This window comes from Anas platyrhynchos, chromosome 10, assembly GCF_047663525.1.
Source record: "Anas platyrhynchos isolate ZD024472 breed Pekin duck chromosome 10, IASCAAS_PekinDuck_T2T, whole genome shotgun sequence".
Classification (NCBI taxonomy): domain Eukaryota; kingdom Metazoa; phylum Chordata; class Aves; order Anseriformes; family Anatidae; genus Anas; species Anas platyrhynchos.
Window position 1 is genome coordinate 24663196 of NC_092596.1, and position 24647 is coordinate 24687842.

Consider the following 24647-nt stretch of genomic DNA (forward strand, 5'->3'; position numbering starts at 1 on the left):
GCCCCGGCAGCAGGCGGGGGGCGGCGCTCCCCCACCGCGGGCAGCCGCCGCCACGGCCCGGCCCCTCCCGGCCCCTCCGGGCCGCAGCCCAGGGGCGCAGGGGGCAGCCGGGGGGTGCCCGGGCTGGATCAAGGGCAGCCCCCTCGGCCACGGCCATTCCCTGAGCGGGCGCTCCCCGCCGCCGGCTCCCGCAGCATTTACCGATTTTTTGCTCTGCCGGCAGCCCGCGGCTCTGCAGAGCTGGATGCCGGGTGGACCCGAGCGCCGAGGCACACGATTCATCTCCCGGCATGTACGGGTGGAGGTAGCGAGCAACGCCGGGGATTAGCGAGTCTTTGGTTTATTCTGTGCCGTGGGTTCGCGTGTGCTTTGCAGGAACATAAAGGAGAGGTCCAAAGACAGAACTGTCCTATAGAGAGAGCTCTATGGGAAGCATAACTCACGTGTTCCTCTGTGACATTTAGAAGAGTGAAGTTCGTGCTGTTGTATTACCTTTACAAGGATCATGCTATGCTTTCACTGTGAAAGTGTAAGAAAAAGCAGATAGGATGCTTGTGCAGTAAAATTGTCACTTCCTTTTGAACAGAAGCTGTTCATCAGTTCTTGTGAAAAAAGAACAAGATTTCTTTTCTTCTTACTCCAAGAGATTTGGTCGGTCTCAAAAGTCATTTACAGGAGCTAGAACGGTGCCTTCCTCTGTGTGGGCTGCCAGAACACACAGCCCCGGATGCCAAGGATAAAGCTTGGTCTCCTCCACACGTTGATTCCCAGACCAGCTGGCACAGAAACTCAGTGCCTATGGCACCTTTCTGAAAGGCAGTTGCCAAGAAGCTTGACTGGAAGACCAGTGAGCTCAATGAAGATCTTTGCGTTGTCTTCACTGGGCTCTGGGTCAAGTCCCCAGGCTGGGAAGCGCAGAGCCAGGCTGCGTGCGGTCCCAGTGAGCACACGGCAGGTGCTGCAGCACAGCCTGCGGCCAGGCTGCTGGCAGGGGGCTGGGGCAGCGGGCACGGGGTGGGCATCGAACACGGACAGGGTCCTTCACTGACATTTCAGTATGGAGCATCTGGCTGCGCAGAGATGCTGGTAAAGTAATTAATGGGAAAGGAAAAAAAAAAATCACAAAAATCTCCAAGTCTGAATTCTTGAAGTGGGGCTCTTAGTGGATTTGCAGCACTGATGCATTCTTCTTAGGTAAGTGCTTTTTCCCATGCCTGGATCCCTCTTGATGGATTTTGACACAGATTTGCAAAAACATAAAGGCAGCTTAGTTTTCAGTTAAAGATTTTAGAAGACATATCTCTGAAGTGGAGATTACTGTCTTTCTCATTTTCCACCCTGCGTGTAGCTTACATCTTATTTAAAAAAAAAAAAAAAAAAGGTTTGGCTTTCTGTCCACTTCCAGTCTCCCCTATGATCTGATTCTGTCCATGGCTGCAGACTTTTATCATACACAGTGCAGACTTTTCATCATACACTGTGCAATGGGTTTAGTTTAAAAAAAAGCACTCAGTTGTATAAAGATACATAAAAACTAAAATTAAGTTAGATGTCAGCCACCTAACTGTAGGTGAACTTTGCGATCTCAGCTGAAGGAAGCTGAAATAATCTCCACACACAGCAAACATCGGCCAGGCCTGACAAGCCCTTCGGGGTCTGAATTACGTGGCTGTTAGCAAAGCTGTGGTCCTTCGCTGGTGGTGGCACCTCGGTGCCCTGGCCACGGGGCTGCTGCCTCCCCCGCCGCCCAGGGACCTTCCTCTCCTCAGGCTGCCAGCACCAAGCGCAGTCTTTTTCTCTTTCCTAAAGTCATGCTTTCTCTGTGTTACCACGCAATGGAAGCTGGCCATTCCCTTGCATCTCAAGAGCCATTTCATTATCTTCTCATGCTTGTCTTACCTGACACACATTATTGCTTGCTTTCTAACTGCAAGCATGTTCCAAGACGAAAGCTTTGAGTTCAATCAAATTCCCAGCAGAATCCCAGGCGTGTTATCTTTCTTCAGGTACAAATTATTTAATTACATATATGTGCTAGAACCTCTTGAAACAGTCTAGCACTCATTTGCTGAAGAATGAAAACCTGAAGCACAGCAGTCACTGTCTCCAGTATTCCTATTACAACAATAATCCTTATTAGCCCTCCTGACTGGGGACAGTGACTTTCCCCTTTGCAGCTGGCCCTGCTATTTTCTACTTATGCCTTACTGCTTGCTTCGTTTCTGCACTGAGGATGGGCCAGAAGCTGGGTGATGCTTGCTGCTTTCCCCGGCCTTCACTCCTGCCCAGGACGACTGCCCCCCGTTTAGTGAAGGGGGAAGAAGAGTTTTGGCCAGAAGCAGTCCACCTCCTCCACCCCACTCACTCTGCGCACTTCCCTGATAGCTAACTTTGACACATCCACCTCAGCCAGCCAGCACACAACCCACAGCATGTCCCCGTCCAGAGATGTTTGGTAAGCTGACCCAGTACAGCACTTGTCTGTGGCTTTCAGAGCTAGCACAGGTTTTGGTGCTCTGCTGCACCTGACGTTCACGCGTGTGCCTGAACTTCTGGATGAACTGAAGGTCTCAGACTGCAACCTGAAATCCAAGTGGAGACTAAAACAAGTCAGCCATGTTTCCAAAGGCACTGTTTAAAACATTTCATTTAAATCAAGTTATTTTGAAATAATTCATATTAATGCAACTTGTCATGCTCTGGCTTTAAGGTTCCTGTGTTTTTTTTTCCTCACAGCAAGCTCTCTCCCAGACCATGCACCAACTGCTGGCCCCACTGCCCCTCCGGCACCCTATGGAGCAGCCAGCGTTTGCTTCCATGTCATTCTGACACCAGTCCGCTTCTTTGCCTACCAGAAAATATTTTAGGAGCAGGAGTGGCTGTGCTGTGGAATAAATTTGCTTCAAGTGTTCTGCATTTTTTTCTTGGGCAAAATTCAAGTTACCTGCCTGTCTCTGTGGAGACTTTGCAGACTGAAGATGTTAAAGGCATTCAATATTTTTCCTTCTGGTGTCTTACTTTTAAATGTCAGAAGGTCATTTTGTCTCCTGGAGGGCTAGATGCCCTCTAGACTGATGAATTAATGATACACAGGTACAGAGGCATTGTAACTTACCAGCTTCAGGAAAACTCCTTTTGCTCTCAAATATTGATGTCTGCTCTGTTATCATCGTCATATTTCGAGGCACAAAAGGCATAGCCAATTCCCTGAAATATTTATCACCATGCATGATACCTGCATTCACCTTTTAATGTATACAGATGGGCAACATGTAGGTTACTCACCCCTTCTCCCTCATGAGACTTGCATTTAAAAAGCCAGTTCAGGTTTACATAAGGTGATGGCAGCATAGCCAGGGATTGAATTAACAAATTCTGAACTGCAGGGCAAGATCTTCTGCACCAGACCACTTCCCTTCAAATTACTATTCCATTTGAGCTCAGCTCACAAAGCAGGGACTTCAAGCCTCCCTCCAGACAGAGCTGTGTGGAGGCTTTGCCTACCTGGGATAAAAATGTCAGATATCTAAACAACTGATATTTCAAATTCAAAACAGAAACTATAACAAAATTTTAAATCCATTTGCTGTCTTAAGTCAAATTAAAATTCAGGTGGCAGGAACTGTAAGTTAAACTTCCAGTGATATTCAGGCACAGTTTCCCCAGGGTCAGAGTATGATCCAGCATTAGCTGTCCATATAAATGGGAACAGTGCTTTCAGACACATTATTTCAGATTAAAATCTTCCATTAGCATATATTTTAAAGAGCACTTACATTCATCATAAGCAAGTGGGTGGAGGGAAAAGTCTTATAAAAAAGGGCTTCAATAGAAAAAAAAAAAAAAAAAAAAAGAAAGAAAACAAGAAAAGACCAACAATGCAATAGCAATTGCATTTGATTTTCTGTGGACTGTTACAATTTAGACTTTATTATTCAAAACACAAATGGCAAGTACGTAATAGCTACTAATAATGGAACTTCAGAGTGGCTGGAAAAGAAAGGCTTTAAAATGGATTTGATAGTCCTTGAATTTTCAGCTGAAAGATTTGGGTGACAGAACAAAGAAAACCAATATGACATTGTAAATCTTCCCTCTCCCTGAGCTGATGGGTATTGTCTAGCTAGTCCTCTTGGGTCTGCATCTTGAGCCTTTATTTTTTTCTTTATTTTTTTCTTTTTTCCTTTTTATCTCCTTAAAATCACACAGACTGCCATTGACAGTGTGTTCGGTTCCCATCTGACATCTGGCCACATGATATCCATTGTGGTATGAAACCAGCAGATAACACTGGCAGACAGCAAAGTCCTGTTGGAGTCTCTGGGTACGCCAGCGCAGCTCACTGCACTGGTAGGCACTCTGCAGTCCACAGGGACAGCCCCCATTTCTGGGAAGAGCAGCCACCCTGACATTGCTGAAGAATGCAGTATCCTTTGCTGTGGTAGACTTTTGGCTCCAGAAGTCTCCAAGCCTTTAACGCGCCTTAGGGTAAGTTTTCTTCTTAGGTAGGTGCTAAATCTGGTCATTCTTCATAATCTCTGTTGGAATATAGGACAGAAAAGAGAAACCCAAACCATCTTTTCCTTAACTGAAAACTCACTGCTAACAAAAATGACTTGACAATGAATGGAGAACGTAGGCGATTTTTACTGTGTCATGTACATATACTGATACTGTACACTTCTTCACCTCTGCAAGCAGTCTGCTCTTCGGTGCACCAACCTGTGCGTATTGCTTTTAGTCTGTCTGTGAAAATACAGACACAGTAAGCAGGAGACCCTCAAGTTCAGCTGAGACCATCCAGGAGCTGCATTTAGATGCACACTTCTCTCTGCATTCACATGGAGTTGTGTTGCCTTTGATGAGAAGTTCAAAACTTGTTCACTTTTCAGTCTTAAAACCAAGCCTATCTACAAGTGCCTTGTGGATCTGAGGGCAGAGAGCTGCAACTCTGCCAGCAAGAGTCTGTAACGGGAATCCTGCCACCTTGAGCCCTTGACAAAGCATTAGAGACCAGAAGACACAGCGGAGACCTCTCATTTACACCTCTCCACTCATCATCCAGGAAGTCAAATTGATTAACTGGGATTTGGATGCATCTGACAAGGTGAGAAAAATTTCAGTAGCACCTCAGCATTTGCTGTGCATTTTCCTGCCTTTAAACAAGGGCATCCTGCATTTGCCCATTATTTCTGCTCCTGGATTGATTTGAAGTTGTGATAGGTTTGCTGGGATAACTCACGTACTGAGGAAGCGAGGAATGAAGGAAGATGAGGCTCAAGCTGTAGTGGCCACGTGTGCATTCATTTCAAATCTCTGTCTCTTTGTGCAGCTCTGAGAAAAGGAAGAGAAGTGACAAAGAAAAAAAAAAATGTATTAGCTTACAAAGGATGGTCCCACAGAGAAGCTGGCAGCAATTAGTGTCCTTCCAAGCTCTGCTTGGGCAAAAGCACCCCTCGGGCCCCTGGTATGGGTACCTGAATACGGTGACAAGTGTACCTGTGGGCAGCTGTGCAAGGAGCTGTGGCTCAGGAGGGCTTTGGGCAGCAGGCAATGCCTGAAGCAGCCACAGCCTCGTGGGGAGAACGGGCAGCTGAAAGCCTCTGCGGGTCAGAAATTCAGCAGGGGGGGGTGAGTGGTACAGCTCTCTGTGCCTGCAAACATGTGGCAGCAGAAGCAAAAACAATCAGAAAGGGACATTTGTTTTTGTCAGTCACTCACTCTGACGCATTTATTTTTTAGTTTTCAGTTAATTCAGGCAAAAGAGGTTATGAAGTTACAATAATGAAATCTGAAGAGCATACTCCAAACAGTAATTCCCCAGAAGGTCTAAAGTGCTCAAATACAAAAACACTAATTACTGTGCTTTTTAATTTGTAAATTCAACCTGTCTTACCACCAAGGGAACACAAAATGGCAAATGTGGCATCCTTTCTAAAACAAGAGCCAGGGGCAATCCCAGTCACTTCAAATCAGCACGTCCAGCTTCCCTTCCAGGCAGCCTGAAAAACAAAATTAACACACGTGGAGAAAGGTGATTGACTAGAGGAAATGTTTGGATGCCTTGGTTTTAGAGAAACATTCTTGCTTAAAGAAGGCAGTGTGGACAAGGAGGACCCACTACGTACAGCCAGTTCGGGTCCCCAGAAAGATACGTGCTGGATTTCTCACCAAAGGCTCTTGAAGAAATGAAGCCACCATGTGATGGCGCGCCCAGGACAGCCCGGACAGCCCAGGGGCACAAAAACCTGGCAGCAAGGAATTCAGGTGGCTTTGCCTGCCCCAGGGCAACAAGCAGGAGAGCCCGTGCAGGACACTGGCAGGCAGCAGGGCTGCAGGCTGTGATGTTCTCCATGGCAGTCCAGGAAAATACTGCAGCAAAGGAGGACTGGCTTAACTGAAGAGAAGCAAAGAGGGGCATTTTTCAATGTCAGGGAAAGCCTCAGGTTTGCTGAGCAGTGCTGGAACTTACTTGAGGGGCTGGCCTTAGCTGCTGAAAAATACTGCTGTTTCAGACATACAGCTATGCTGCACCACACTCACATCTCTACAGCTTTAAGCAGGCAAAGAATTCCGGGGCTTGAGTGTGTTTGCAAAATGCAGTGCTTGGGAAAATTGCAGCCTCAAAATCTCAGGTCTAAGGAGCTAAATGAGAGCACTGGAAAATGACCTCTGGACCTGGGACCAAGCAATACAGAAAGATTTCCAGAGCTATTCAGGGACGGATTTCTGTAATACTTTGTGGCCAAGGTAGTAATTTGCCATTTTTTCCTTCCTGATGCAGAATCATCCAGTGTCCTAAACAATCCAGGGAACAAATAAATAGGCAAACCACCCAACTAGCATGTGGCTGTACAGAGTAGCCAGCCAGCATACTCTGTGAAGACTGTTCCAAGTTCCAATTACTGGGCAAAACATGTTTACATGTGTAAATCTAGGCTCCTTTATCTGCAATAGTTTCTACAACTTACTCAAATGGAAACTCAAATACTGCTTCTGTGGAGTTAATCTGAAATCTTCCGGAACCAGGACTGTGGAACAAATGCAAAGCAGAACGAAAATATATGAAGGTTTACTGCCTGTTACCTGTTCGCAGTGCTTTCATCTCGGAAGAATTGCCGAGGCTTCCACATGTTTCGGGGATCAAGCAGCTGCTGATCTCCAGTTCCCAACACAGTCTCAGTTTGCCCATGGCTGTTGGCGTGATCGGTGGCCGTGCGGCTCCACGGGTGCCTGCAGTGACACCTGAGCGTCCTGGGAAGCAAACCCCAGCCCCTGGCCGCTGCAGCCTGGACGGGCGCTCTGGGCATGACCCTGCACACAGCACCTGCAGATTTGTTATCTCCAGGGAAATGTCAAATGAAGCTTCAAAATGTTCTTGAAACTCTCTGATCTTCCTCTGGATTTTGGGGCAGCTTTGCTCAGCTGCTGGATGTCGTGCTTGGCAAATAAGAGGCTGCTAGTCCTGTCTGAGGCCGTAGCCTCGATACAAGAAGATGTCACAGGAATGCTGATTTCCTGCGTCCATCTCTTTCACTTGAGGGGCTGATCTAAATCACAGTCCTATAGGGTTCCTCCTTTTCTAGATGTGAGAACAACTTAGGAAACTCTTTCTTGCTTTTGCAACACTTGCAAGCTGCTCACAAGAAGAGGCGAGTCACCTCTGCTGCTGCTCATGGCACATCCCGTCTTTCCAGGGAAGCTGCCCGGGACACAACTGAAGCAAGCAGGGGCTGGGAAGGGGAGGAGAGGGAAGGAGAGGGGAGGCTGCCCCACACTCCAGCCTGACCTTCTCCACTGTGTGCATCGCACAGTGCCTGTCTCCAAACACCTAACCCACAGCCACAAAATATTTTGTCAAAGTGAGGGAGAGCCACGCCATGTCAGGATTCAGATACAGTTGCTAAGTGAAAGCCCTTCCCAAGAGGAAACGTGGAGCAGGATTTCAAAGCCTTTGGTCGGCTTTATGCTATCCACGGTACAAGCAGAGCCAAGGCTAACACTGAGACCTGTGGAAAGCCTGCCACATCGTCTGTTCATCTGGCCGCTCTGGCAACCCACTGCTCATGTCAGTGATGCTTAATTACACTGGATGATGGATTAATTTGTGTATTTGGGGCTTGTCCAACCTGGAACTTGGGTCCTATCCATTCTTCTTCCAGTTGTTATTCCTGTCCTTGCTGGTACTAAAATGGGAAATGTCCCTTCTGCTTTTCTCTCTCTAGTCCAAGGTGTTTATGTTTAGTGTCAAGTAGTCATGGGTATCAGGTGGATTTATCTTTCAAACTTTTTCTCTCTCTCTTTTTTTTTTTTTTTTTTTTTTTTTTTTGTGACTATGCAGTGCCTGGGATTAAAATGTGCATTAATGTTCTGTGTTTTCTGTTTCACTGATTAGCTTGGCAAGCACAGAAGCCAAATCTTTCCCAGAGGCACATGAATGGCTTCAGAGGAAGAATACCGTGAACCTCTCTTTACTATGTTCTCTTTGTTTGCTTAAGAATATGAACAATTAAAGCTGAAGAGACAGGCATTTCCTTTTTATATAGAAAATTCACTGCCAAATGCAGGGCCTGGGGAGCAATTTTCCTCTTTCCATTCAGTTCATTTGTGCTAATGAACAGGGTATAATCTAAATGAAGAAAAAAAAAAAAAGTTACTCTGGTCACTGATGTCGCTTGCTGAGACGGAGGAAAGCCTGACTCAGACCAGCCTAAACTGAGTTATGGAATTGAACCCTAAAATCCTTCTGTTATGAAAGTAGTCATCTCTTGTCAACATTGGAGACCTCATATGAGAGCACAGATAAATCTCTGGGCTATTGCCATCTGCTTATTTTTACAGTCTAAGCTCTCCAATTCTGATTCAGGAACTAGTATTTATTTATCTCAAAAAAGAAAAGGTGCAGAAACGGCTGTTACAGTTGCATGGGGCTGTGAACAAAGATAGGCCAATATTCTGCTTTGCCTGCATTTGAAGTGATGGTGAATTGACAACCTCTCCATGTGTGAGAAGCTCATTGTCAGAAAAGATATGCTAAAGCTGCAGGTAGCTTTCAAGGCAGCTGCAGCTCTTCACCTCTCCTACTCATGCCAGCCAGAGATTTCTGCTCCAGCCAATCATCAGGACTGCAATAAAGTGATGGAAGTGGCCCACATAGGCACCTGGATACCTTCCTTACTGCAGCAAGCAGGGTGAGCACTTTAGATCATGACATTCTTCTGCAAGGCTGCTCAGCAAGTGATTTCCTTTCTTTTCTGTTTAGTATATGGTTGGGATCCTACACACTGAAAAAGAGCTTGAAAAGAAGACTTCGAAAAGAAAGAAAGTGATATGTGAATGTGTGGGCAATAGAAAGAGCAAAATAAATACCATTCTACAGCTTAAAAATATTAGTTTATCTTTTCTTCTGAAAGACCAGATGCCACAGACCTGGCAGCTGATCTGCTCCACAGAGAGCGCTGTGCTCCAGGACCGACTATTGGTCAGTAGTGGCTTACCAGCAGTCCTTAGCTTCCTGCAGCAAAGCTGTGAAATATCACAGCTTCTGAGCACTACATTCACCCCAGGCTCCAAGCTGTTCCAGACTCATCTGCAATTACACCCACAGGAGAACTGCCTTGGTGGAGTGCTTGCTAGGACTGCACAGCCAAAGACTCAGCAATCAAGTAGACTTCTTGTGCAATATGAATCCATGCTGTTTATGTGTCTGTTTCATGATAATCTTCATCTATGTAATTCAGTACTATCTCTCCATTGGGACTTCTGCTGCTTCTCCACCAGAGCTGGATAATGTTTATTTAATGAACACTTTACACAGTTGCTTTCTGGAGATGAGCTACCAGGTCATGATGGAGTTTCTACTGGTTGCTCTTCAAACTTGTTAGTCTTTTTTTATTATTATTATTATTTTATTTTTCCCAAAGTATCTAGTTTTTAAATAAAACCTGAGGCTCAATCTGTATGTAGATCTCACTACTGGATGTTATCATGGAGACCCTGGTCTGGTCTGGAGACAGACAATAAAGATTCAAAATTTCAAATCTAGATTAAACACTATTTTTTCTCCAGGTTAGCTCATACCTACTTTTGAGAAATCAATGCATTAAAATGAAAAGCTGTTAAGTGTAATTGTACTTCAAAGAACTTTAAAATCATTTCAAGATAACGTCAACTCCAGTCCCTGGCAAGCATTTGCAAATTCCTCCCCTCCCACACACCTGGCAAATGCCCGGCTGAACCAGTTTACCCTCCCTGGCCCAGGTGTAATTCCTCACTGCTCACTTGCCCATCAGACTGCTGGAACTGCTCTTCCAGAGAGTTTTGATTGATGACTGAGCTTGGGGGCTGTGAACAGTGCAGCTCTTGCAGCTCTGAAACGTTCACAAACTGGTATTTTATTCTCTTCCAGAAACACAACTATATTATGAAATCTTCTTCCTCTACCAAATGCTGTGTATTTTATAAGAACATAATGTCAGCTTTGATGTTGTTATCTGGGTTTGTCTGTTTCTCGAGTGCTTTGAAATATGTGAGATCTTCCTTTATAGACCACATCATAACACTCCCATTTCCTACAGGGCTCAGCAATTAATACTCATCTTAATGCTCTGACAAGTATCGAACATAAAAGGGGACCAGAAGATACAGGGTGGCTCTTCAAAGGCTATGAAAACATTTTTTGAATTGCTGCTTGTAAACTCTTTCTGGATTCTTAGGAAGCTCAGAACTTTGGTAGAAAAGAGATTTCCAGTGAATGTCCCAGGACAGCCTGAATATTCATGTCACTAAAATGCCAAAAAAAACCCCTATCCCAGTTCCTACGTGCTTCATCCATTAACTGTACTAAAGGACTGTCCATTTCTTCACAACCTAGGAGACAGAAAAAAGTTTCTTGAAAAATCTATAAAAATACATAAGAAGCTTGCAAGGATGACCAAGTGGGCATTGTTAGTAGCATGAACATCCTGGACAGGGTGCAGAAAGGGAGGAGGAAGCTGTACTGCTGATGGGGAGTGCAGATCCTTTGGTAGTTCCCTTCAAGATTACCCATGAATGCTTCTTGCCTTCTAACCCAACTTTCTCATTATTTTTTTGATTTTTCTATATCTGAGCACATTTTGCTTTTACTGCTCTCTTAGTTACTGCTCACAGAGATTGATGACCATGACTCCAAAATTCCAAACTGAGGGTAACTGAGAAGAGCTAATCTGCGTATTCATCAGAATGCCCTTCAAGATTGCAGACCATCTATGACTTCCTTTGAGGGCTGCTAGAAACAGGATGTTTTCAGCAATTTTTACTGTCTTTTAGGGCGGTGGGCAATGGAGTGTAACAAATTGTTAAATTTGCACCTCCGTTTGCAAGCTATTTCACTACTGAAGCAAGATCATAGCAGAAACAAGGAAACAAATACAGACCTACAATTATATATACATATTTTTAATGCAAATCAACATCTTTAATGTTGGATTAGTTTGAATAGTGCTCTGCTATCTTTCCCTGTGCTATCTCCACTCTTACGACCAAACCAACACATTCTGCTACACTCTACTCAAGATAGTATGTCCCCAACGCTGGAGAAAACAGGAAATGGATGGTCTAACTCACTGCATCATCATGTTCGTGGCCACACAGCAGCTCAGAAATAATAAGACAGATCACTAGGGGAGAAAAATATTTTGGAGCTGTTGGAGAATTGTTGGAGAAGCAGTTTAACAGCTACTCAGTTCTCAGAGAAAGCAAAATCACTCACTTTGTTTAGACAATCTTTTGACTTCTTCTCCTGAATATTTACAAAACACAGAACGGGATTATTTGAGCAGCTGCTGTTAAAAGCCAGAGCCATAGACTCTAGAGTCAACCAGGAGACCCAGAAAACACGAGGCTTTGTCTCCACGAATGGGAGCTGATGGGAGCCTTCAACCCAAAGGGCTGAATTTTCATGAGTTCAGAACCAGCACGTTCAAGAATCACTACATAGCACCTTTCTGAGCATTTCAGGTCATTTATTGGGGTAATTACTGAGGTCAGCAGTGGCAAAAAGGGTTGCTTCAGCTGCCACAACATAACCAAATGCCACTGAATTCTCAGAGTACAGGAGCTATGCTCAGAGAAGTCAGAGTTGTGAAACTGCCTTGTCACTGACAGAGGAGTGAGGTATTACGGAAAGATTCACAGGAGGAAGAAACCACTATGTGACTTGAAAAGCAGATAATAATAGGCAATTATACAGGTAGCAAATAAGGCTTTTAGTTGCAAAGTGAAATCTAAGCTATTAAAACTCTTAAGTGCTTCAAGATGCGGGGACTGAAACTTGAGTCGAGTGGCTCAAAAGCAGAGCCACTTGCAAGGTGTAGATACAAACTAGAAATGGGACTAGAGGGAATGGCCTCAAGTTGTGCCAGGGAAGGTTTAGATTGGAAATCAAGAGACATTTCTTCTCGGAAAGAGCAGTCAGGCATTGGGACGGGTTGCCCAGGGAGGTGGTGGAGTCACCGTCCCTGGGGGTGTTCAAGGAGAGGTTGGACGAGGTGCTGAGGGACATGGGTTAGTGGGTGACATTGGTGGTAGAGGGGGTGGTTGGACCAGATGATCTTGGAGGTCTATTCCAACCTTAATGATTCTATGATTTAAGCTCCTTCTTGTGTTGAAGCTTACTAGAGACTAAGACAAATATCTTTAATCTACATCATATTGTTCAGTGTAAACCTACTTACAGATTTTAGGGCCATCAAGGAATTATCTAACACCCAGGAAATCTGTATGTAGTGTCATTTTCTATGCCCCTGTGGTGTATTGCCCTCCAGTTTCCTGCTGGTATGGTGCTAAAGTAGAAGGGAAATTGTTTCCTCATGAATCAACGCAAGCAGTATCTTTTGTTTGTTTTATCTGGCTATTTTCTGCCTCGGAGGAAGAAAATTGTGTCCATGATCCCATGAAACACCCATGATCCCTGTCAAACATCCACAGACCCCAGGCAAGGCGAGTAATTCTGGTCTTGGAAACTAAATATGAAGACAATTTTCTAATTATTCATTCCACCTCCTAGCTTTTGATTAGGCCTTGCTGACTGCTGAGCTGCACAGGCAGCAACTCCCACAGTTCAGTGAGAGCAAAGCACCACAGGCTGCCCGGGTATCACCGCACCATTTGATCATGTGCTGCTGCTCTTCGTGCTCCTGCTGCTGGAGCCTGGCCTGCTGGCTGTTGCTGCTACCAAGCAATGCTGGTGAGCAGAGCTAATTTATTGGAAAGAGGCATTGCTGCTCTGCATGTTCAGAAAGTGAAGGGCTGCTGTGGAGGAATAAATAGTAGGATGTGACATGACAACTCCGCTGCCCATGACCTTAGAAAAGACTTAGCTTTTTATCAGTGAATTCATACAGACAAACGCTGTTTTCCTGCCAGCAGCTGTCTGTGTGTTTTAAAGGCTTTGTGTGCATAAGCCAGGCGGCTATCTGCCTAGCTCCCTGGGGAACAGGAAGGCAAGGCGACGGATAACACAGCTTCGGGCCCTGGGTCCAAGGCGTGGAAGCTCTCACCCTCTTTGCATGCCCGGGCTGTGGGTGGGCAGGCAGGCGAGCGACTCCCTGGAGGCTGGGTCAGCAGTGCTGGAGCATCCCCTGCACTGCCTGGGCGTCACGCCGGGGCAGCGCCCGGGGCCGCGGGGCCAGAGCCAGGGCTGCTGGAGCTGGCAGCTCTCCAGCACCCACAGCATCCCGCAGCAGCAGCTGGGACTCGGGCACCACAAAGTTTCCCCAAAGGAGGCCTCGGCACAGAATATGCAGGACCCCGCGGATCTCTGCTCATGGAGAAGATGGGGCTTTCTTGCTTTCTTCTCTGCCTCTGTGGAGATCCTCGGTGACTGAACAAGGGAGGCAGTGTGTCGTTGTTAAGAGGGAGCAATAGAAAATGTTTTCCTGCAGCAGAAGGGATAAGGTCAGCAGCTCCGCTGATTAACATGCTTGGAATCTCCTTCCCGTCTGCCGCAGCGCCGGGAGCAGAGCTCGCTGCATCCCTCTGGGGCTGCAGGACCTGGCAGGGCAAGCACGGCAAAACCCCCGGCACACAGCAGCCCTGGATCCTGTTGGGCACTTTGGTGGCGATGGCTGGCACAAAACACAAAGAGGGATAAAGGAGAGGCACAAATTTGAGAGAAACACAGGCTGAGGGTTAGGCTTAGGTTACATCCTGGCTTGCTGAGGGGCTGGTAGTTCTGTGCTGCCTATGGCCTGAGTCATACTCCAGACTAGTCAGTTCTGACTTCGGTGAAAGTCTGGATCCTGAGCCAAAATTAGGAGGAGAACCCAAATGGGCATTAGCAGAATTCTGCTCCTACCAAATCCACACTTTGCCATGGCATGCCTCTGCTACTTGTTGCTGGAACCGGGGACTCATCCTGCCCCTTGCAGCGCCTGACACTGGCCTGACCCGGGCTGCTGTCCCCTGCAGAACCACAGCCGAGCGCTCCGGAGGCATGGACCAGTCTCAAGCCAGGGCTGGCTGGGGAGGGCACTGCTCCCCAGCCCCACAGGAGGACCCGCTCGGAGTTGGATAGCGAGTCTCCTGGCAGGAGGCAGGCCCTGGGCCAGGAGAGCCTTTCCCAAAGCCCCTCGTGCCTCCTCCATGCCAGAGTCACTGTGTGACCTTCCCAGTTCCCCCCTCCGTTAAAAGCTTGCCGTGCTGAGCTGTCCAGTTAGTGTCACCTGGGTCACCGGCATCCCAGCCGCATGAGCTGTCTCGCTGTGGTGCTTATTTGAAAGGTCAGGATCTGACTCACAACTCTAGTATGATGATATTTCTGGCTTTGTTTTAATCAGTTTCTCCTGTATGTCTCATGCATTGCCTGCTAGAACTTCTTGTCCTCCCAATTATGGTGAAAATAGATTATTAATAATAGACTAATTCAGGAACTACTTCGGAATTATTGACAAACACACAATCTAGTCCAACAATACAAATTCCTCATTTATCTTCCTCAGTGCTGGCATCGTTATAAACATTGGATGAGGCTTTCCACATTGTGGCTGGGAGGTAGAGAGCAAGGGAGATCACTTCTGTCTGCTGCTATGAATTTTTATCTTAAAATCATGAGTTTTAATATTAATTTGCCAACTCAAAAAGGAAGACAAAAAAAAGCACCCATTGCTGGGATCCTTTACCTAAGGGTCCCATTAACGTGAGGATTTCCTTTCTATTTCCAGTGAAAGAATTTACATTTTTTGTACCCTGAAGACAACCCCACGCTCTTACTGCTTTAGCCATAGGCATTCCAGTCCAGATTACATGAACTCCCAAATGTTTTTGAGATCTAATTCTTATTCCTCAGTCTAGACCCATCATGCCCAGCTATTTCACTCCTGAGATCCCAACAATTTAAAAAATGCATTTCCTCTGCAGCAATTTTATTCCACATTAATATCATGTCTTTTATGTCTCATTATTTGGCAAATGTTAATTCCTACCCAGCAGTCCTGTGAAGCACAGAAATTGCTATCGTTAACCTCACTTTACAGAAAGGGGAGAGTGGAAAAATAAAGTGATTTGCTGAACACAAAGAGGGAGAATCTGTCAACGTGGGAGTATGAGCTCAAAGGTCCACCTGTTGCCAGTATCCCAAGCCCCAGCTGTCCTTCTCCAGGTAGCCAACACAGTCCCACACCACATTGTATTCACATCTTTTCTTTTTTTAATTCTACACAACCTTTTTAAAAATAAATTCTGGGATTCTTCAGGCATTAAGACAGTAAGAGAAGTCTTCCTTCTCTCACTCTTCTATCAGGCAGACTGGCAGCAAAGTCTTGAGACTTTCTGCATTCAGTGCCCCTTTCCATCAGCCTGAAGATGACACCATGCCCCTTCTTGGTGAGAGCACACTGTATGCATGATCAGGCTCCACCTCTGACATCTTTGAGGTGGGATGGGTGCAGGAGCAACTTGAGCAGCGCAGGGCTGCCCAGCATCTGCATGGCTCTGCCTTCACCAAGGGTTTTGTGCGCAGTGGGAGCCGGCTGATGAGAGCTCCACGCACAATGCCAAGGTACAGTGATAATGTTGTTCCCTGACACAGTCATGGCTCTGACATGCAGAGATGGTATCTGCCGACTTCCCAGAAGCCAGGGCTTTCTCAGCTGTTTTTATTTTTGCTGAGTGACATGTTTGACAAATAGGAGCAGTTAGCTGGTTCCCAGCTGTCATGCAGCCGAGTCGCAAAGAACGTGCCGACAATGCTTGACACGGGAACAAAACAAGTGCTGCTTCTCAGCAATCGGCGTGTATCCGTTTTTAATGCTGCATATACTGGAAACTCATATCTCAGCTCACAGGAGACTGGATTGCCAAAATCTAGAACTCAGCTTGAGGAGGTGTCAGTAAAGATATTTCTGAAGCTCTGGACAAGCTCAGTCTGTGACGTACAATAACCCTGAAAAACTGTTTGTACAATGCATTGATTTTGTCACACACATAGGATGCTGCAGCCTGCAATTATAACAAAAGGCAAAGAAGAGTGTACACAACAGTTTAGGGTACACTTTTTTTCTGTCATTAGTGACAAATTTTTATTCAGACTTAAGAAAATTACCACATTGTATAAGCAAGCCACTTAGTTTTTCTTTTCTCTTTCTCCCATTTTATTTCAGAGGGGGTTTTATTTCTCTAATTAATTTTGCACTTTTTGGTGTGTGTTTATTTTTCTAAGAAATGCATCCATTAGAAGAGTTTCCTTGTAGCCTGAGGTATGGCTTTACCAGTAAAAAAAATCACCATAAAGATGCTGTTACTAACTGATTGCAGAAGGCTGAGTGGACTTAATGAGACTTCTCCAGCCTTTAGGATTCATAAATGACCAGGAGCAGACTGGATTGGGGTTGTGTTCCCAGCCCAAGTCTGTAACAGTCAGGCCCAGAAAACATTGAAGCGTGTTTTTCTGTTTTACTTACCCATGTGATGATTAACTTCAGATAGTTTGTACCTAATTAAAGGCCTTGAGCAACTTCAGCTGCTGCTGGAGAAAGAGAAGCAAGAACAGAGTTGCTCACTGCAAAGCCATGCATTCGGGAAGCAGAGAAGTGGCTCTGCCTCAGGAGCACAGCAAAAGGAAGGCCCACGCTGTCACCTTCAGCCCAAAGAGACAAACAGAAAACAAATACCCTCCACTGGTTTTGCACCAATCTTTTCTGACAAGGTAGAAGCAGATCACAGGGTCAATTTGGGAGCACTATCAAGAGGAAGTATTAAGACATTAAATGCTTTCCTGACATGTACTGAAAGTTAAAATCGCATTAATAATTGCAGAACTGGGTTACAGCAGGCTTCCATTCACAGGCTATCAAGAAACCCAAGCATGTAACTCATGGCGGTTTTGGGGTCATTTTCAGACCTTTAACTTTTGTTAAGCATTTGCAGAAACCTGAGGAAGACTCCAAGAAAGAAAGAAAAAAAAAATATATCTTTCTGATCATTCTACAAAGCCTGTATTTTTCTTTGACCTTTTTAATATTTGTTTGTATTTTAGCAACTGCATAACCAATCCAAACTTGTCTCCAAGTTGACAGAATTACTAGGATGTAGGCAGTTCTAACAACTGCTTGCTAAACATTATACAAATACAGGGGGAAACCATGACAGAGAGTGCAAGTCTATAATCTGCCTCCAGCTCTCTGTGCCGGCACTGCAGGCTATGCTCAGCTGAACGGGACGTGCCAGGCAGCAAACAGGAACTCCTGATGCTATCCAGGATGCTGCCTTTGAGGCTGGATGGAAACCTCCAGAAGTCAGGACTGCACACATCTCAGCACCTGAATAAACCCAGTTTTGGAGAAGCATGGATCAGAGCCTGGGAAACAGGGAAGCAGCAAACCAACAAACGGAGAGCGAGAAGCGGAGAAGCTGCAGATTCTGTGGGAGATGCGTTCGGCCCGAGAGCTCCAGAAACGGAACGAGTTAACAGGCTTGGTCTGTGCAGCTCACTTTTGGGGTGGTTCCCCCCCCCCCGCAGCCCACGGGTGAGCTCCTGCCAGGCCCCGGGGAGCAGCGGCGCAGAGGTGACACCTGGTGGCCCGGCCGCGGCGCTCCAGGACGAGCGGCGGCGCCCCGCGGGGGGGGTCCCGGGGGCGTCCCGCCGGGCATCCCGGCCCGTCCGCGCACGGGGAGCTGAAGGCTGAGCACCGGCTGTGCGGCGGGGCTGAGGGGTGCGCTCCCCGAACCGGCACGGATCCTTCTTGCTGCTCGCTCGCCAGCGCTCTCCTCCTGGGACAAGTGCCCGGACACTCAACTGGGACAACCAGAATAGAAACTCTGGGGCTGGGTTTATAAAAGCAAGTCTTTGTACGGCCCCTGCCAAGGTCCCAGGCATATGCCACGCACATTCCTGTGCGAGACCGTGTGTTTCTTAGTGTTGTCCCCACCCCTCAGGCAGCAGAGGAGGCTCACTGCCCCCAGAGGAGATGCTCACAGGGCTCAGCTGCACCAGCTTGGAGTGTGTGCATCTCTTCCTACTTAGGTGGCCGTGCTGAGAGACGATTAGTCCTCTACTAGACTGCTAAGTAACTGATTCATTTTTAGATGATTTTTAGTTTCCACATAAAGTAGAAGAGCTTTCCACAGGAGGGCCTGTCTCAGGCAGTCTTCCTGTGTGGGCGTTTGCTGGAGGCAAGGGAACTCTTCAAGGAAGCAAGGTTCGCAGGCCAAAGTCTCCTTGGGCTTGGGAGGAGATCCTCCCACTGAGAACAACTTCCCCTTGCTGGGCAAATGATTTAGTTACACAGTTTGGGTGTGAGTGTAGCTGTGATAATCACTCCAGTTCTGCCTGCAGATGGCTGGTGTGCCTTATGAAAGCTTACCTGGCCAAGCCACTCAGAAGACACCACTGAAAAGAATCTCTTTTCTGTGCCTTTATTCAAATTACCAACTTCCTAAGTGTACTGCCTCTTTTCAAAGTGCATGGCTTTCATGTGCAAAGCATGTGGCAAGAGGGAGAAGGAGAACAGCACTGGGGTTATTGGGAGAACCAGAGAGGCATGCTCTACCACCGGAGCTTTTGGGCTTTGCTCCTGCTGCCGCAGTACTCCCTCGAGATAGATGAGGACACATGCATAACGGTGTCAGCCAGTTATGCTCCTGGCCCTTTAAGCCTCAATCTGAAACGTAATACTTCAGGAATATTATGGTTTAAACAATTTTAGTCAGTGAGTCAGTTCTGGATTAACAGCCCACGGAGGGAGGGTAATCACTCTCCCTCATAAATTAGCAACCAACAAGCTCTTTCCTTTGATGAATGTTGTTTTAAAGACTCATCTCACTTATTAGCTCCAAGCACACTGTCCATTAATCATGGACAAGGAAAAATGCACCCTCCTCCCCCTCATGGCTTTGTTCCTAGGATGACTAGCTCAGCCTCACCAGGAGACAAAACAAATAGGAAGAAGGGACCAGAAAGGACAAGGTCCCACTAGTCACATGGAGAAGTGGGGATCATTATGGGAAGGTCACCTCAAGTAATGGGAAGGATGGGAAATAGCACAACTGCTTACAAGACTTTGACCTAAAAATATTCAAAAACAGCTAAACTTTTACCTGTCTCCAGAAAAGATCCTGTGCCAAAATGCAGGCAGTTCCAAATCTGGGTAGAATAGGCCCTAATGGCCTCATCCTGACACCAGCTTATTGATTGCCACACACCCTCTCAGTTTCACATGACCCATGCTTACTTCCATTAACTCTGGCTATTTTACCAGTAATTAACTCCTTCACTACTTAAATGAGCTCATTTTCACTACAAATCTGTACCTGTAGTGTTCTCAGCAAGCTGTGATTTACTGAGGGGGAATAGCAGTTAAATAGACCATGACAGCAGGTGAAGCTGCTAATGAGCAGAGAATTTCCTTGCACCTGGTTTGGATTTTATTTCTCAGTCTCCAGAAACTGAAAAAAAAAAAAAAAAAAATCTGATTATCCAGTCTGGGGAGGGAGATTTTGGTGATACCACTGAAGAGCCTCTGGGCTTGACTTTGAGCAGAAAGTCCCAGATGGGTCTGTTAAGTATATATTTATTCTAACTTGCAAGGCATCATGGAAGGGTGGTAACTGCAACAAGTGCCAAAATGTGATCCAATCTCATATAAGATCTTGAATCAAATTTGTGACCTAATTCTGCTAGTTTCTGCAAACTTAGAAAAGTTCCGCCACTCTTACTAGTATCTATGAAGGACATATTTCAAATGAGGCTTTTATGCTTATTTACATATAACCATGTGCATATGCACACATTTTCAAGAGGGAATAATTGGAAATCATGCTTTCTAAAATGTCACGGAACTAAAGAATGATGTTGCTTCATATTTGATTCAGAGCACAGGGAAGAATTCGTGCCTGGTTTAGAACAACTCGTGAAAATGCCTTTTTTTTCCCTTGCCTGATCTGGCAGATGCTCAGCCCTTTTAAGAACTACACTGCCCAGATGTTCTGCTGCCATTATGATGTGAGTAGCAAAGGAATGCTGGTGACTCATAGCTGATTGCGTGCTCACAGCATCATTTCTATTTATTCCTCATGGGCTTCTTGCCACCTTAATGTTGTCGCAGCTTGCACTAACAAACACATGCTTATTTGGAACTTAAAAAAACCTCTTAATTCTTCCAGGTGACATCCATCTTTCTGGAAAGACTTTTTTTCTGTCTTCTCATACTGTCTCCAAATTTCTTGAACCCATTCTTCTATACTGAGATCCCTTTCTAAACTGCACTTTCATTTGTCAATTGAACATTTAAGATGCTAGGCAAGGTTTTAAGATTTACAGTCAGTGCTAATCTTTTAGACTTCCCCATTTATTCAATAAGGTTGAAGACTCTACCAACAACACTGTTTCTAGAACTGCTTATTATTACTTTAAACCACTGCTTTCTTCTTACTAAAATTTAATAATTGGCAAATCAGTAAGGTACATTAAAAAGGGAAAGTAAATCTTCATACCGCTTGTTTCACCACCATCAGCAGAGCTAGGATTTCAGTTTTAAACTTCGAATGATGATGGGATATTGCTGCAGCATCCTCTCCTCCAGGAGGACTCAAGACACGTTAACCAAGAGAATTACTATAGCGTGTATTGGTTAAAAAGAAGTATCTGATGCCTGCTGACACTGATGGCAAGGTGATTCCTTTTCTCCATTGGCATAATCACAGAAAAATTTTATAAGGATTTTTAAATCCCTGTTTAGAACTCATTGATATTTGTTTTAATAGGCTTTAAATCAAGTAATAACAGATCTGGCAATCTTCCCGTGAACAACCAGGGCCGGACTGGATGGGGCTTTGAGCAACCTGATCTAGTGGGAAGTGTCCCTGCCCATGGCACAGGGGGTTGGAATTAGATGTTCTTTAAGGTCCATTCCAAACCAAACCATTCTATGATTCATTGGGCCTAGCAAAGCACCAGTAGTTTTGCAATCCTTTCTTCACATTGTTTCAGTATTTTACACTTCAAAACCTTTTTTTGGGGCCTGCATTATTTTACAAAGTGCTCCCTGAAGAGGTTAAAGAAGCAGTTTATAGGCGATCATACTAGGCCAGCAGGCTCATTAGCAAAGGCATTAAAAGCAAGTTTGAATGTTTCAGAATCAATATAGCCAAGCTGCTGTGTCTCTCAAGCCTTTAGAATTGTCCATCCATGGGAGGAAACTGGGGCAAGTGCCTGGTTACACAGACTGCACCGGAGGAAGCAATTTTCCAAGGGACAAGAAGGGCAGAGGAGGAACAAGGTGCATCTACAACAGGGATTAATTTATTTCTTTGTAGGCATGCTAACTCAGTGAAAAAAATCTTTAAACTGGGAGTGATGAAGTTGGTGACATGAACCCACAGGTGGGATCAGGCTACAGCAACCTGATAGGAAGCCTTAACTCATGCCGCCAGAGGACTGACAGGGAGAAAAAATATAGCTTTTCCATGCCTGTCCTAATGAAAGAAACACAAGCTCTTTGCTTAGAACAGCAAGAGATTCCTATACAAAGCTATACAAAAAAAAAAGGGAAAAAAGAAAAAACAAGCAGAAAACAAGGTGTCCACAAAAGGAAATTATAAAATATGATTTTAAGTTTCTTATAGAAAATTTTCCCCTGAGGCTTATTCAGTTTAAAATATTTTTTTTTATATATAATGCTTGTTTATATTTTAATCGATTCTTACATGGCAGCTGATGATTCCTTTTTCTGGCTAGATCTCCAGTGAAACAAGTGTTTTCATAAAACATTTTTCAAGTCTTGTGTGACAGACCATTAGCATACTGGCTTCATGTGCTCTTAATACTTTCATTTCCTGCCTTAACTCCCTGTGACAAGTTACCCCAGGCATTTTTGGGAAGCTTGCAACAGAAGAGGCTGCTGAGGAATAGCAGAACCCCCTGGGATCCCTACTTTTGCCCCATACATTGGTTAGAGATCACTTCATCTCTAGCAAGCGATGCCAAAACCAAAATCACCAGGTCCACCAGCAGCACAAACAGATCCAGTTACCACTTGCTAAAGGTGCTCAAGGCCACTTCCACCCCAGACCTGCAGGGAGCCCTGGCAGGGTAAAGTTCTGTACAGATACCACTGTGTGGACATTACTAAATAATATGGCTTGAGATCTTATGGCAAGCAACAGGTGTGAGCTGCCTAATATAAAAACAAGGTGCTTTACAGGAAACATGAATGCCTCGCTATGCATCGCCTTAGCAAACAGGCTAGAGTGATACTGGGGTTACTTGCCTCTTCAGGTAGCCACAAAGGTACCACAATGATAATGGAGTTGGGGAGGGTGGCAGGTCAGGGGAAGTGTTTTAATAGACAAGTATTTTTTAAAATACTTTTTATTTTTATTTTTAATTTTGTCTTTTCCTACTATCATAGGGAAGGACAAGATGATACAGTTCATTTGAAAATCTTGGATAACACAGAAAATTGAACTGACATTTATACACACATGCTAATTATCAGAGACATCAGTACATCACAATGTGAATTTCCTAGAGTGAGAACGTAACAAAATTCATGTTGCTAGGTACCTTGCTTTAGGAACTGCTGTTTGAAAGCCCAGCCAGCTCCAGCAAATTTTAAAAAGGCAAAACCATATTTAATCACAGTAGTGACCATGTTCACAGTCAGGCTCCAGAACTGCAAAGGCTAAAATACAGAGTTAAAAAGCCTTCCAGGAAGAAACAGACATCTGGTGGGCAAGAGCTGAGATTTTTTTTTCCTGTTAAAAGAGGAACTGAAGAAAAATTATCACATCAACTTTCAGTCCTGACTGTGAGCCTGAGGGGTGGAAGCCAGCTCTTTTTTAGAGATCAAGCAAGAAACAAAAACTCATTTCTAGTTACAAGAAGAGGTTTCCCAGAACACATCTAAAACCTGCTCTTGGAGGCTCAAGGCAAAACAAACAGTCCTTGAATTTCTGCTACCCAGCTGTGTCCACGGTGGCAATTGACAGTGCCCAACTTTCTCTAAATCTATGCTTCCCCAGAATTCCTTTTGGTACCTCTCACAACAGTACCCAGAGGAATCTGGTTTAACATCTGCTCTTTTCAGTTTTCTAAGGCAAACTCATCACTGTCTGTTCTCCTGCAGGGTAGGAGACCAACTCAAGAAACTGGAGGAAAGGCACAAATGAAAGAGAATAAACCATACTGTGGTTACAAGCTCACCTTTCTCTAGCAGAGCTGGGCACACTGGGCTTCACTGCCTGCTGGGAGCAGCAGCAGCAGGGCAGCACACTGAGGAACAGGAGCCAAAGGAGCTGTGGGGTGTGGGATCAGGGAGATAAGGCCTGGCTGATTGGGCAGGAAGGTGCAGCTTGTTTGGGGGAAACACGCAGGCCCACCTGAGGAGGGCTGCCACAGCTGACAGCTGTCATCATAGGATCAGGTAGGTAGGAAAAGGCCCATAAGATCATCAAGATTTGAGTCCTTTTCTCATGTTATTTCACAGCATCCATAACTTCAGTCTTCTGCCAGCATTTTGTGACCTAAACGTACAAGGCCCCTCACTAGAAGTCCACTTTAGCTCTGACGTGCATTGGAGGTGAGAGAAGAGGAACAATTCTGGGACTTGGGCAAAGTTGTTCCTTCCTGTAAAGCTCTGGCTTTAACCTCTGAGCCCTGAAGCATCTCTCTGAACAAGGATTACAGCCTGGGTAAGTGACTGTGAGTAATCTTGTTTGGCTGGTGTTTTTCTGAATTTATCAACTTTTAACTTTTTGATGACCTTCCTTCCTTCCCCTATTCCTGAGTAAGTACAAACACTGTAAATTATATGACTCTTGAAAGCAGGAGCTGGCAGTGTGTGTTAAAGCAACTGTCAGGAGTGTCATTTCAACTCGAGATGATGACAACCTCTCAGTATTCTTAATAATGCTCCTGAGTGCTTTTTTTTTTTTTTTTTTTTTATATAGAAATAACAATGGAGAAAAAAAAAAGGAAGAGATATGTAATGAGAATTGTGTAATTTTGCTTTTACAAAATGCTTTAGTTGAAGGCTTGGACTTTTTTGTATTATACGAAATGATCAAACATTGTCGCTTGTGTTGATGTAACAAGAAGGGAGCGCTGCCCTGGAAGATTAGTGGAAAGACCCAACCCCACAGCTGGAAAGTCAAAAAATAGCCCGGGGGCA

General features: G+C 45.2%; 2 long non-coding RNA genes across 5 annotated transcripts; one reads left to right on the forward strand and one right to left on the reverse strand.

Annotated features, from left to right (window-relative positions):
• The first annotated feature begins 164 nt into the window (after positions 1-164).
• Positions 165-4770, forward strand: LOC119717815 (uncharacterized). The gene is made up of 3 exons (XR_005268118.2): positions 165-1194; positions 4210-4426; positions 4633-4770. It is a non-coding gene; the product is annotated as an uncharacterized lncRNA (long non-coding RNA).
• LOC119717814 (uncharacterized) lies at positions 2371-23813 on the reverse strand. Of its 4 annotated transcripts, none has more exons than XR_011811861.1 (6): positions 23681-23813; positions 7087-14108; positions 5897-6002; positions 5500-5654; positions 5247-5334; positions 2371-4538 (listed from the first exon to the last, which is right to left on the reverse strand). It is a non-coding gene; the product is annotated as an uncharacterized lncRNA (long non-coding RNA). The 4 variants fall into 4 exon arrangements; XR_011811860.1 differs by having other exon boundaries at positions 2371-4431; positions 4608-5334; XR_005268117.2 differs by having other exon boundaries at positions 2371-5334.
• Positions 23814-24647: the final 834 nt, after the last annotated feature.